Genomic DNA, 13,081 nt, shown 5'->3' on the forward strand with positions numbered 1-13,081 from the left:
CACACTATTAGTTCTGAATGGCCCAGAACACACTGTGTAGATCAAGCTGGGCTGTCTTTACCTCCTGAGTGCTAGGATTAAAAGCTCATTCACAGTCCATACTTTCTTTTAACAATTGTGTTCTTTCAAATGTATCCAAGTCTTTCTTCTTTATCATATTAGTAAAGGCAAACTAGTACAGCTATTTTAAAAGTCAACAGCGATATTCTGATGGCATGCACTAGGAAAGACCTTCAGGAAACTCTCCTTGGAAACCTTTGCATTTATGTGTTAGGTGGCAAGTATAAAATGAAAATAAATTAATATACGATACTTTAAAAGTTTCTTACATAATCTTACATGAAACCAAGATAGCTTCTTTATGCAGAGTATCTTGTAATGTGTCAAATTAAAATTTACAAGGTGCTTAGGAAAGCACTTTCAGAGAAATAGTAAACTTCTGAATACCATCTTAGGCAGGGGTTAGAGTACTCAATACTGTCTTACATTATGATGAATTTGCTAGACCCCAAGGCCAACTGCAAATCCTCTCTTCATTTCTCCAGACTTTCCATACAGCGCCTCACTCAGAATAGTTCCAGATTTCTATGGGAAGGCTCCACAAGACAAAAGGGCTAGGATTTGGCCATGTACACACAGACCACAAATGAATTATCCAGAGTATGTTGGCAGAAGGACTTGAACACAAGGACATGGGAAAATCTCCACAGGTTGCCAATGGTTTGTAAAAAAAAAATTGTGAGAAAAGAGAAGTTAAAAAAATCTTAGTAGCATAATTCACATAGACAACATGTGCACATTCCAGTCAGTCCACTTCATAGACATGAGCTCACTGGTCTCCCCAACATCCCTACAAGGAAATGAGGGGGACAAGTATTACTCCACCCTTTAGGACAAAGCCCCATCCTTCACTCCCACATGTGGCTATGAGTGGGTGGAACACATTTAAACAGGGGAACAAATTACCATCTCCCTTGCTTCTGACCCCTCAGTATGTGGGTGAGCAAGTTTGCTTTTCCCTGCTTGAGGTCACAAAATCCCCCCAAACTAGTCATCTGAAATGTTGGGGACTGAATCACCGGCCAGTGATAATTCTCAAACAACGGCTGGTTTGTTTCCCAGCTATGGCCTGGCCATGCTGACTTGGATACATTACAGTATGTCATGAAAGTGTCTGGAATGATCTATTCCTCACTGGTGTCGGGGACATGCAGACAGGAAATGCAGTTGTGAATGTGGACGTGGAGGCATCTGCACCTTTGCCTTTGGCTGAAAAAAGAGTCCCAAACCAGCAAAGTAGTTCATTGGCCTACCAGAGGGTAAAAGTAGATCTCAAATTGTCTGGTTTTATTTTGTTTGCTAAAGCAACATTGCCTACTAAGACATGTTTCATTTCTTTCTAATGAAATGTGTACTATTTCTCTCTCTCTCTTTCTCTCTCTCTCTCTCTCTCTCTCTCTCTCTCTCTCTCTCTCTCAGTTTTTAGAGACAGGGTTTCTCTGTGTAACTCTGATTGTCCTGGAACTTGCTTTGTAGGCCAAACTGGCATCAAACTCACAGAGGTTGGCCTGCCTCTGCTTCCCAAGTGCTGGGATTGCAGGCATGTGCCGCCACCACAAAGTTTAATGTGTACTATGTTTACAAGGAATCTGAACCAGGTATGGTGGTGTATTCCTGTAGTCCCAGCACTTTGGAGGTGAAATTGGAGGATTGGAAACTCAAGGTCATCTTCAACTACAGTTAGTCTGAACAATATTGGACCCTGCCTCAAAGTAATAAAATAAAATAATAAATAAATCTGTGAGAAAACTTTCTAAATTCTCTATCAAAACAGTAACTAGACTGTTGAAGCAAGGTTGTGGGAAAAGACATCAGTATAGTCAGGACTGATTACATATTTGTGTTAGGAAGCACAAGACAATATTCAAAGACAAGCTCTTTTGGACTTAATTGATTACCTTGTGCTTAACAATATATTTAGATTTTTCTGTCTCCTGTTAGAAATAACATCAGCTAACAAGGAACAAAAATAATATTGTCCATATAAACATTGACACACAAACTCACACTCCCCATGTGGCTACCCGTGGTGGATAAAGATCACACAGCTTCTGCAGCTCACCTGAGATCACCACCATGTGGGCTATAATATTGCATCATTTCACTAAGGTTTTCAGAGCCTGAGAGAAACAGTCTGAAGAATAAGATTAGTTCTTTTTGAGCCAAGTATGCAATTTTCTAAGTACAAGATGTGCCTAAAGACAGTCATTATATAATTGTCAGAACCCTGGAAGGTCAGTTTATGAATATGAAACAATATTTTCCCCTTACTGCTCTTTACTGTGCTTAATCCAGGTGGTAGTTGCACACATGAGAAATGGCATTTATATAGATGTCAAGAAAAGGACAAGTAGGGGATAGCAACCTCCCCACTTCTCTCCCCACTACTATCTTGTTATTATTTGCTCTCTATAATCCCGGGAAATGGAAGACTTCTATCTGTTCAGTAAGTGTGGAGAGTCTCCTGTGACTGTCTATCACTGTTGAGAAAACACACGTTAGATTACAGCCTGTTGTGATCACCAACATTAATGATAACTCTCCACAGAACATAATGCACTTGGAAATGGGAATCAGAGCATTGACTCTTCCACTAGCTTTATGTAGGACCCTAAATAAGTCACAGTCAGCCTCTTCTGTCACAAGGAAGGAAGAAGGTAGATCCACTGATCTTTCCAGAGTATTCTTCTCTGTATGCAAATCAGTGTATATTGGTAGAATAATGTCTGACCTGTCCCCCACAGGGCATTGGTGAAGTCAAAGTCTCTATATAGGATAAGGCAAAATGACAAAACATCTACAAGATTTATTACTCTGGCTAAATGACACATGAATGTGGTTTGGGATGTATTTTGACCGTCAACAAAATTTTCCATTCCTGAATTACTTCATTAGCAATTCTTACCTCACCCATCCCTTGCTGAAATATTCCAGTGCCTCTAGAATTGTAGGTCCTATTTTTTCAACCATGGGGGAAAAATCTCTTGTATTTTCCCTCTGTGGAATTTCACACCAGTAGTCTTGTACCCTAGAATCCAAATGGGATGGAAATCGCCATAGGAGAAAATTAAAAATAAAAAAAATGTGCAAAAGGAAAACAAAGTTTAGAGGAGGTAAGAAGGTTAGCTGACGGGACAGTGTATTTAGTCTAGAAACCCAAACTTTGAAGTATGGCTTAATAAAAGTTCTCAGGAATATGAAACACCAGCTGCTCTTTATTTCCCCCAAAGATGAAAACCCAGAGGAAACTGTCTTCAATTAAAGCAGCAGGTGGCAACTTGGTTTCAACCCAAGGAAGGCATTTTTGATTGGGTCTCTCAAACAAGGCCTGGTGGAAGATGCTCCAAAGAGTACAGAAGACTTGGGGCAGCGATGAGGCCAACATCAACTCACATTTATGAAAGGCTAATATTCAGAACGTGTTCTGCATGCTGCATTATCTCCTCTCATCTTGCAACAACTCTGTGAGGGAAATGTTACCATTAGTCTCACTTTAGAGATGACATTAGCAAGATGGGAAGGGTGACAAAAGCCAGGAGATCTGGGTTCCACAACCATCCCCCTTCTCAACTGCTTCCTGCTTTGAATTGGTGCCTGTAGTTAGTTACAGTTGGTGGTATGAAAAGGAAGCTTTTGGATTTGACCTTCAAGTGTAAGATCTTTACACAAAGACCTACAATCTAAGGTTGTCCATCTTCATCAGCTGTGAAATAATCGACAATGACTTCAGTGATTTTTGAGTTGGAAATAGAGAGCAGATTGCAAAAGAGTTTGCTAACTTAGTGACCTTGGACTGCTCATTTGACACCTCTGATATTGCCTAGTTAGCAGTGTTCTTTGAATATTTACTTATATCAGAGTTTTAATGGTAAATGAAATCTGGAAAACAAGAAAATTAATAGCTTCCTCCCAGAATTTCTGTATGTGCACTTACTGATCATGAGGTTTCTTCCCAACTTTCCATGTGTACAAGGGCTTTGGGGTACAGAAGAAGGGCTTGCCTTCAGGCTTGTGCTCCTAGGAAGAAGAGAGAATCGTTATCTTCTGTGCAAATTGTGCTTTTTGGAAAAGCTTAGAGAGAGAAATCACCACAAGGGTCACCATTTATTTTCTTTTTTACACTCAAACTTTTTCCATACCTTTACTGTGTGCTTACTATGCTTTAGTTATTCTTTTGCACGGATTTCTTCACCATCAGACTCAAAATATTGGAAGACATCATCTATCTATCCTTTGCTCTTTTCTGTACTTAACAAAGTTGTCCCAAACCAGGATATGACATGCAGTAGCCATTGATAAAAATATTTGATGAATGAATGAATGAATGAAAGTTCTTCATTGGAAAAAGAGAATAAAATCACAGAGTATAAAATATAAATTGGAACTTATTTCACATATTAAGGCTAAATTTTCATTGTGTTCTGTATGCCTTCAAGCCTGTCATGAAGCAGGAAATATAAGACCACTATGCCAGAAGACTGTGTTTAGAGCATTAATTTATGAGGGTTCTCCCCCTAATATTTAATCACTATACACCAAGTATATTCTGGAGGTCTGGGACAGTACTAGATATTTTATAAGTTCTCTATAACACTAAAATATAATCTGAGGAAGACAGGGTTATAATTCCCAGTCTAAATATGTTGGGATGGAATTAATCCCCAGGGTTATGTAGCTATCAAAATAGTCGCCATTCAGGTTGAAATCTATCATTCTGCTGGTCTCTCTGAAGCTGAGTATTAGGATGCTATTGAATCATTTAAATGTATGATTCTGAAAGCTGTGGATAGACAGACCAGAGACATAATGCATTTCTGAATGAGCAGTCACTATTCTCTGACCTCCGCTAATCTCGCACTTCAGGCTAGCTGTACATCTTTGTCCTACTGAAATGGAACAATCTTTTGAAACTGTCAGTCTTTATTTTAGTGATAGAATAATCTCTTAAGGTAGAATTGCATGTTTTCTTTTTTTGCTGCCTGAATTTGGCACCTCGTAGAGTCATTTTCTGAGCAGAATTGTGCTTCCATTACCTAATTGCAAACAGTTGCCAAATTGTAAGAAGGCACTGGGAAGGGGAGGTGGTGCAAGAATTCAAGGAGACCTCAGAGTCTTACTCTTTGAAAAAATGGAAAGATTTTTGGACTGCATTAGTATGACCATATTGTCATCCTATTTGCTGGAAATTGCAGCTGAGAGGAGAGAATAAAGGGCATTTGCTTTGCGGTTCACTCCCTCCAGTAATACTTATACTGAATTATACCACTCATGAAGAAAACCATTCTCTGTAGTTTGCAAAGCTTACATTTTAAAAATATTCTTAATATACCACTCTAGTGCCTCAATAAATAAATAATCTGCCCCAAAGAATATTTAACAGAACATAAATTCAAGGAGATGCTGTTAAGGTTAAAAGTTGTTCCTAATTTTCAATATTCCCTTATGCCTCATGGAGTTTAAAGTGGAAATACATACCAATCAGCCCTAATTACATATATTTAGCTTTAATTTAAAATATTATCAGATAGAGAAGATGGCTCCAGAGTTATGAACACTAGCTGCTCTTCTACAGGACACCAGTTTAATTCATAGCTGTCTGTTACTACAATCCCAAGAGATCTGATGTCTTTCTCTGTCCTCTACAAACACAAGACACACACATGCACACACAAGTGTGTAAAACACACATTCAGAGCACACATCCATCTACCCCTCCCCCAATATACATACACATATCAGTCTCAGACAAAAATACATATTTGTAACTGGACATATTTTGTCTGAGAGTATGAGACTGCTCTGTCTATGTATTACAGAAAATTTTAGGTAATCAATACATTTCAAATGTTTACTATGACCCTCTTTAAGAACTTGGAGGTGGAATATTTTCTGTATTAATTTTGTTAATCGCTGTCTTGGACCCCTAGGGACTAAAATAGTATAAGATGGGGAAGAAAATGAACAAAAAAGACGAGGTGGAAATTCTTTGATCTGACTGCTACATGGTTTGAATTGGCTTTCTTTTTGCTTTGGGAAGTCACTAACTTTTCACTTTCACTCATAACCCTCCACAGAACGGGAACCTGGTTAATATAAAAACAGTCTCCCCCAAAACTGCTACTACTTGAAGAACACAAATGGACAGCTGTTAAAAATCCATGTTGTCAGCAGACAGGATATTTCTCCTAGAGAATGCTTCCTTTCTAGCTAGCACATAATAATCCTTCCAGGGGACTCTGCATAGAGACGAATACCATGAGTTGAAAATTAGCTAATTTGTCAAATTTAATTTAAAAGAAACTACTACTTAAGTTAAAGTTGAAATTGTGCAGATGAATTAGTATAATCAAAATACTGGGCCCAGTATGCCTTCTAAGACAGACGAAGCCACAAAATACATTATGGAAGAAAGTTTTCACATTCAAAGGGCAGGTGACCTTACCACCAAAGAGTTAGTGATAATGAGAAGAATGCCCCTAACCCTAACCCTAACCCTAACCCTAACCCTAACCCTAACCCTAACACTAACACTAATCCTAACCCTAACCCTAACCCTAACCCTAACCCTAATCCTACATTACTCAACTATGTAATCTTGGGAAAATGATTCCATTCCTCTTGGCTGCAGTCTCATTTACCCTGGAATGGTTAAAAGTAATAACATCTAGCATAACCTCTAGTGGTCCATTGGTCATCAACATCATCAGTCTTGCCCAAGATCTTATTTAAAATGTGGAAACTCAGTGGTCAGCTAAGACCTCCTGAGTCTGTCTGCCTTTAGTGGTTCTCCACTGAGCTAAAACATCATTTCTAGCCATGTCTACAGCACCTCAGTTCACTGACCTACATCTGTTAGCACCAGCCACTCTTTAGCACCTCATTCTAAGAGTACAGAGAGCATTAAAAATTCTAATTAAAAAATAATTTTTATAGGAAATCTGAGGTCCCATAAAAAGAAGGTGAGTTCCCTAAATTAAGTAGGAACAGGACCCAGATGTCATTATTAGCTTTCTTGCTATTTCAAACTAATGTTACCAATATTTGTCAGGTATTAATGTTACAACAAATTAATAGTAATGCTTTTCTTCTCGTGGCACTATTTTTAAGTTTAAAAACTCCTAATACAACATAATAAAGTGCCTAATATGATGTAATAGTGAAATTATGTTATTCCTGTAGATGTTTAGAGAAGAATTGTGTTACTTGGTGTCTCATTAATCTTGCAGGCAATAGGAAAGTTTGTACACAGGGCAGAGGTTTGCTACCCTCTCCACTATCTCTCAGAAGAGTCCCCAACCACAGCTTCAGTGATGCTTTGAATGAAAATGGTCACCATGGACTCATAGCAAGTGGCATTATTGGAGGTGTAACTTTGTTGGAGTAGGTGTGGCCTTGTTAGAGAAAGTGTGTCACAGGGGATGGGCTTTGAGGTTTCAGATGCTCAAGCCAGGCCCAATATCTCACTCTCTTCCTGTGGCCTGCTGATCCAGAACTCTTAGCTACCTCTCTACTACCATATCTGCCTGTGTGCCACCATGCTTCCCACCATGATAATAATGAACTGAACAGTCCCAATTGAATGTTTCCTTATAAGAGTTACTAGAGTCATGGTGTCTCTTCACTTCAACAGAGACCACCACAGCATGTGTAATTCAGTTATGCATAAGAACAAAAACCACATGAAAACAAAAGCCACCATGGTACATTCAAGCCCCATTTTAATTTGCAACCCCACTAGCAACCAGCATTTTCCTCATTTAAAACTGAATTTTTCTGTGATTGAACACCAAAATAGAAACATGAATGATTAGGAGAATAATATTATGAATACATCTAAACCTCCTGTACTGACAATATTTTCTGTTCCCCAGATATCTCTTTTCTCTTTAAGGCAACCTTTCCTTTTCCATTACATTCTTATTCCACTTTTGAATTTTTTCATTGATGGTAACCCAAACAAGAGAAAGTAATACTACCAAAATTAGAAAGTATAGCAAAACCTTTCACATCAACAACTAAGCATAGTGGATTTTGCTTAGCAATCTACATGAATGCTTCAGTTTTCTTCATTGTCATTCACATTTTCCTGAAAGAGGTCATGGTGCTTTATTTACAAAAGAAAAAGCAATAATTTCATGGTACATCACTGTTTCTTTAAAAATGATATTTACCTCTCTTGTAGTATTTAACATGGTTAGCATCAGGAATTTGCTAAATGAAATGTGTTGAATCAAAAGTTAATTTTAGTATTTCTTTGATGCTCGATAAATAGATTTTTAAAATATTTGTGACTCGGCCGGGCGGTGGTGGCGCACGCCTTTAATCCCAGCACTTGGGAGGCAGAGGCAGGCGAATCTCTGTGAGTTCGAGGCCGGGCTGGACCGACAGCCTCCAAAACAATACAGAGAAACCCTGTCTCGTAAAAACCAAAAAAAAAAAATATTTGTGACTATTTTGTTATTGCTCTTAACATCTCCATCCTATACATAATTTCAGGATGTTATTGTTGATAGGATACTATATTTCTTTGGTGTTACATGAGTAAATAATTTACAGAATTTAGCCAAATAATAAAAAATGTCTAGCATGTGAATAGAATGCTAAGAATTGAGCAAGCTGTAACTGTTTAAGAAAATGTTGTTTGATGGCAGATTCTTATAAAAGATGTGTATAGAAGATATAATTGATGTCTTCTCCCATCAAAGTATACTTTCTTTTTAGTAGTATTTCTTTAAGATATCCTAAACCAGAAATTCTATCCAAACACGAAATAAAATTTCATAATGAGATTCTATTACAGTGCTATTCAATAGAAACTCAGAGCCATGTGTATACTTTTAATAAAAGGTAACATATAAAATTAATTTCAGTAATATATTTTATTTTACCTAATATGTCAAAAATATTTAATATGCATCTGAAAGAATTTTCTGAGATGTTTACATAAGCTACAATAATCTTCACAATACATTTTAATCTTAAGATATTAGCAAGAAAGATAGGATTTAGAGAAAATACTACACATTTTTATATTATTATAAAAGCCATTGTCTGTGACAAAGCTTACATAAGCCTTAAGATAATTGAATTATCATGGTCTATTGTTTTTATATGAATAAATCTCAATAGAAAACCAGAATAATTTTCTAATCAGCAATTACTCATTCTATGAATAAGATTTGCAGTCAGTGGAAGAGGTCAAGTATCTCTGTAAAATATTAAGATAATTAAAAATAAAAAAGACCCACAAAATGTTCTTGCTCTCTGTCTCTTTCCTCACTGTCCTCCACTAGAATTTGTTTCTGTCACAAGGTCACCAAAGTCATAATTGTTGATGTGTTTGTTAGTTTTTTTTCCTGTGTATTTTATTGAATATAAATTGTGTACCACCAAAACCAAATGTTCTTTCCACTATATATCAAATTCCTACATCCTTACCCAACACATATGAATCACTGAATATTTATGGAAAAAAACACCAGATGAGGTAAGGAATTCATCAAATCAGATAAATGTAACAATGTTTTCATTAATAATGTGATATCAGACAGACTGAAAAGAGAGGAAACAGGAGAATCTTCCAGGTCTATAGCACGTCCCATTCCTGGACTTTCCATTTCCAAATGATCTCCATTTGAGAATATTTAAACCATGGTCGGCACCCATCCTCAAGATTAGGAAGTATCTCATGGGGCTCTACTGCCAGAAGCCTAGACCAGGATGAGTTGATGTGATTTGGAATATTTTCACTCCAAGCAGTCATAGCACTAAGACTGAGGGAGAACTGAATGTAAGGTTAATTGTGGAACAAAGATGCCTCCATCTGAAATATCCCTCTAAGTGGACAGATGGAGGGTCCATAGTTACTAAAGGCCTGTGTGTATGTAGCCAGCAGCTGGTGGGACACCCACCCTGCCTCCTCCACAAGAGACTGATTAGTCCTTTATCAGCTCCCAGGCTGTACAGTGAATATATCATCATAGCAGAGACTAACAACAGTCATAATCATTCAAGATTCTGACTTCTAGACCTCAAAGTCATAACCAATGTGTCAAAACTAGGAATATTATTATGGAATTTATATGATATATTTGGCAGAATAGATGAGATCTATTTTGTAATACTTCACCCGCACTCTCTCTCTCTCTCTCAAGCCCATTTTTCCTTGAAATTTTGCAATGGAAAGAAAATGTAATATATAATAATTAATATAATTACTAAATTCAAGACCCTACCTAAAGTGCACAAAAAAATTAAAATAACACATTAAAATAACACACAAAATATCCAAGTGTCTATTTGAGCTATGAAACATTTCCTGTTGGCTATGCAAGACAGTAAGGGGGTAGCCTCTAAGAAGAAATCTTTGGCATGATTATTGCTAATACACTATGGATTTATGAGTCAGAGTTACATTAGTCATATTAAAAAGTTAAAAGCTAAGTTATCGAATTTATTTCAAATGCTGGCATTCCCCTAAGGAGGAGCACGAAGCTGAGATAAAAACATGTTTATGTAATTTACTGAATGTGCTTTAGCAGTGGAAAAAGGGTTTTAATCTTCCAGCACCTAGGGGAATCTCTAGCTTGAGAAGTACAGAATTCCAATAGCGGGAACTGTAAATTCTCACTGACAAAACATAATAAAAAATCTTTGGATACATATGATTGCTTACATCTGAAAGGCACTTCTCTCTGAGAGGGTTTGTGAGCATTCCTTCACCCCTAATTTGTATGTCTCTTCACACAAAACTGGTTTTGCTCCTTGTGGGTAGCAAGTACTTACTTTATAAACTACAATTGCAAATGTTTCTGTGAAAGACATAACAAATATGATATTGGAGAAAGATGTAGAATAAGCAATCAAGTCATGGTTCAAAAATAAATTTAGTAAGATTGTCACTGGGCCACTTGGTTATGAAGAAAGATAAAAAGACAGGAAGCTGGCATTCCACCCTGGAGGAGCTTGCAATCCAGTTGGAGAGAGAAAAGATACATAATTTCAATTAAAAAAAACAATAATAGCGTGGCATGTAACTCAGTGGCACAGTATTTGCCTAGTATACATCAGGCCCCAAATTAGACCCATAGCACTGAAGAAAAAATATACAAAAAGTGTCAACTATGTCACTTCATCTTATTTTCTCTGTGGCACTTGCCTCGGAAAATCACATTGTGTATTTTTTTATCGAATGCATGTTTATTGGTTATAATGATGTGCCTCTACTACGAGTGTACATTCTACATAAGAGGCATCTGGTCAAGTGCCAGGAACGCAGCATCAGTTGAATGACAAATGCTAGTATTAATAACGACTAACACAGACTTCCAGGAATATGTCACTAAGTATACAATGAATGATGTGGGTAATAGACTCTATAAGTTTATAGGGGAGAACAGAGTGAGGTTCAAGAATCAAGCAAGGCTCCAAGCATGAGATAAGCAATTGAAGATGAGTCAAATTTGAGGAAGAGGAGGTTTCTTTCCAAAGTGAGGTGGAATGATAAAAAAACAAAACCAAGCCCACTGCAAAAAATAGTTCTCGGCTAGCTTCCATATTTCTCCAAATGGTAAATGTTTAACAGCTCCCTTCAAAAACTCTCCTGTTTAAGATGGTTCCTGTCTATCACATACATTCAAACTCTACAGCCACAGAAGGCCCCTTCCTCTGCTCAATACAACCTGATGGCCAATTAGTTTCCAAGTTCTAAGTACTTCTTCAGTCATCTCCCTCTCATCTGGACTCTCCCTTCTACTCATACTGCAAACACCCAGACCAAGTTGTCATTAACTTTACTTGAATCATGACAATGGTCTACGGGCTTATCGTCAGTGCAGTCAGTCTATCTCCCAAGGTGTGATTTCTGATCCCAGGTCTCCCTATAGATAGATACATCCCTGCCTCAGTCTCCTCATCTACGTAATGAGGATCTGCAATGGATTGGGCCATCTCTGTGTCCTCCTCTAAGGTCTCATCACAGAATCTTAGAATGTTTCTGTCATACACAGAACCCAGCACTGTACTCCAACAGGATGATCAAAGGTCACTTTCTTCTAATGGAATTAAGCAGGCGACTGTGGAAACTTATCTGAGGGTTTCAACCAATGGATTATAGTCATTTCTTCTTCGGCCTTATTTTACTTCCTCAAATCCATCTGTTAATTTGCTAATGTTCCATTATGAATAAAGCTTTGGCTGTCGTAACTTGTAGGACTGGAGGGATAGCTCAGTTAGCAAAGGGCTTGTTGTGTGAACATGTGTCCCTAGTTCCATCCCCAGAACCCACATTTAAACAATCTGGGTGTGCTCATGCATGCTTGAAATCTCAGAGTTGGGCAGTAGACAAAAGAGGATTCCTGAGCCCATTCCCCAGACAGTCTACCCTCATTGGTGAGCCCAAGGTTCCAGTGAGAGAGTCTGTTTCAAAAATCTAGATGAGTAGCACCTGAGGCTGTCCTTAACCCAACACACACACACACACACACCAGTATATGCAAATATATGCATATTTAAGTAAGTTTTTTTAAATTTGAGTTACTAAGAAAATCTTTCTCATACACTTTCACATCTTTTAAGCAATCTAGTTATCTTCAGTAGAATCATGATTAAAATGTATAATTGGAATTACTGATTGTCATCAACTAGGTGAATGAAAAAAAGAATATTAGAGCACTGTCTCAAAATCCTAAAGTGTGCCTGGTTGATTTGGGGTACAGGGTATGAATAGGCTGTAGTTGGTCTAGAGAGGGTGAGAGTTCTGAGACTCAGCATTTCCAATAAACTCCCACATGATTGACAAAAGAAGACACTATTCTGGAAACAAAGGTGCAGCCATGCACAAGGGCAGTCGAAGACAGCCAGAAGTTCTGAGCCATCTAAAAGTTTGGGAAGTAAGATGTTAAGAGTTGATAGGAAAACACAGAAAGGAAAGAAAATGTGCCTATATTTCAATTGTGATGAGCAGGACTTCATATCTCAGAAACAGATTCAACTGTCTTACACCCTTTCCTGCTGGTCCAAT

The 13,081-nt window shown here is 37.7% G+C and overlaps 1 protein-coding gene across 3 annotated transcripts in view; it reads left to right on the top strand.

Moving 5' to 3' along the window:
• Positions 1 to 13,081, top strand: part of Col8a1 (collagen type VIII alpha 1 chain) — a 127,085-nt gene that overhangs the window by 34,162 nt on the left and 79,842 nt on the right. The gene's annotated exons all lie outside the window — the stretch shown is intronic.

This window comes from Mesocricetus auratus, unplaced genomic scaffold (assembly GCF_017639785.1).
Source record: "Mesocricetus auratus isolate SY011 unplaced genomic scaffold, BCM_Maur_2.0 Super-Scaffold_100008, whole genome shotgun sequence".
Classification (NCBI taxonomy): domain Eukaryota; kingdom Metazoa; phylum Chordata; class Mammalia; order Rodentia; family Cricetidae; genus Mesocricetus; species Mesocricetus auratus.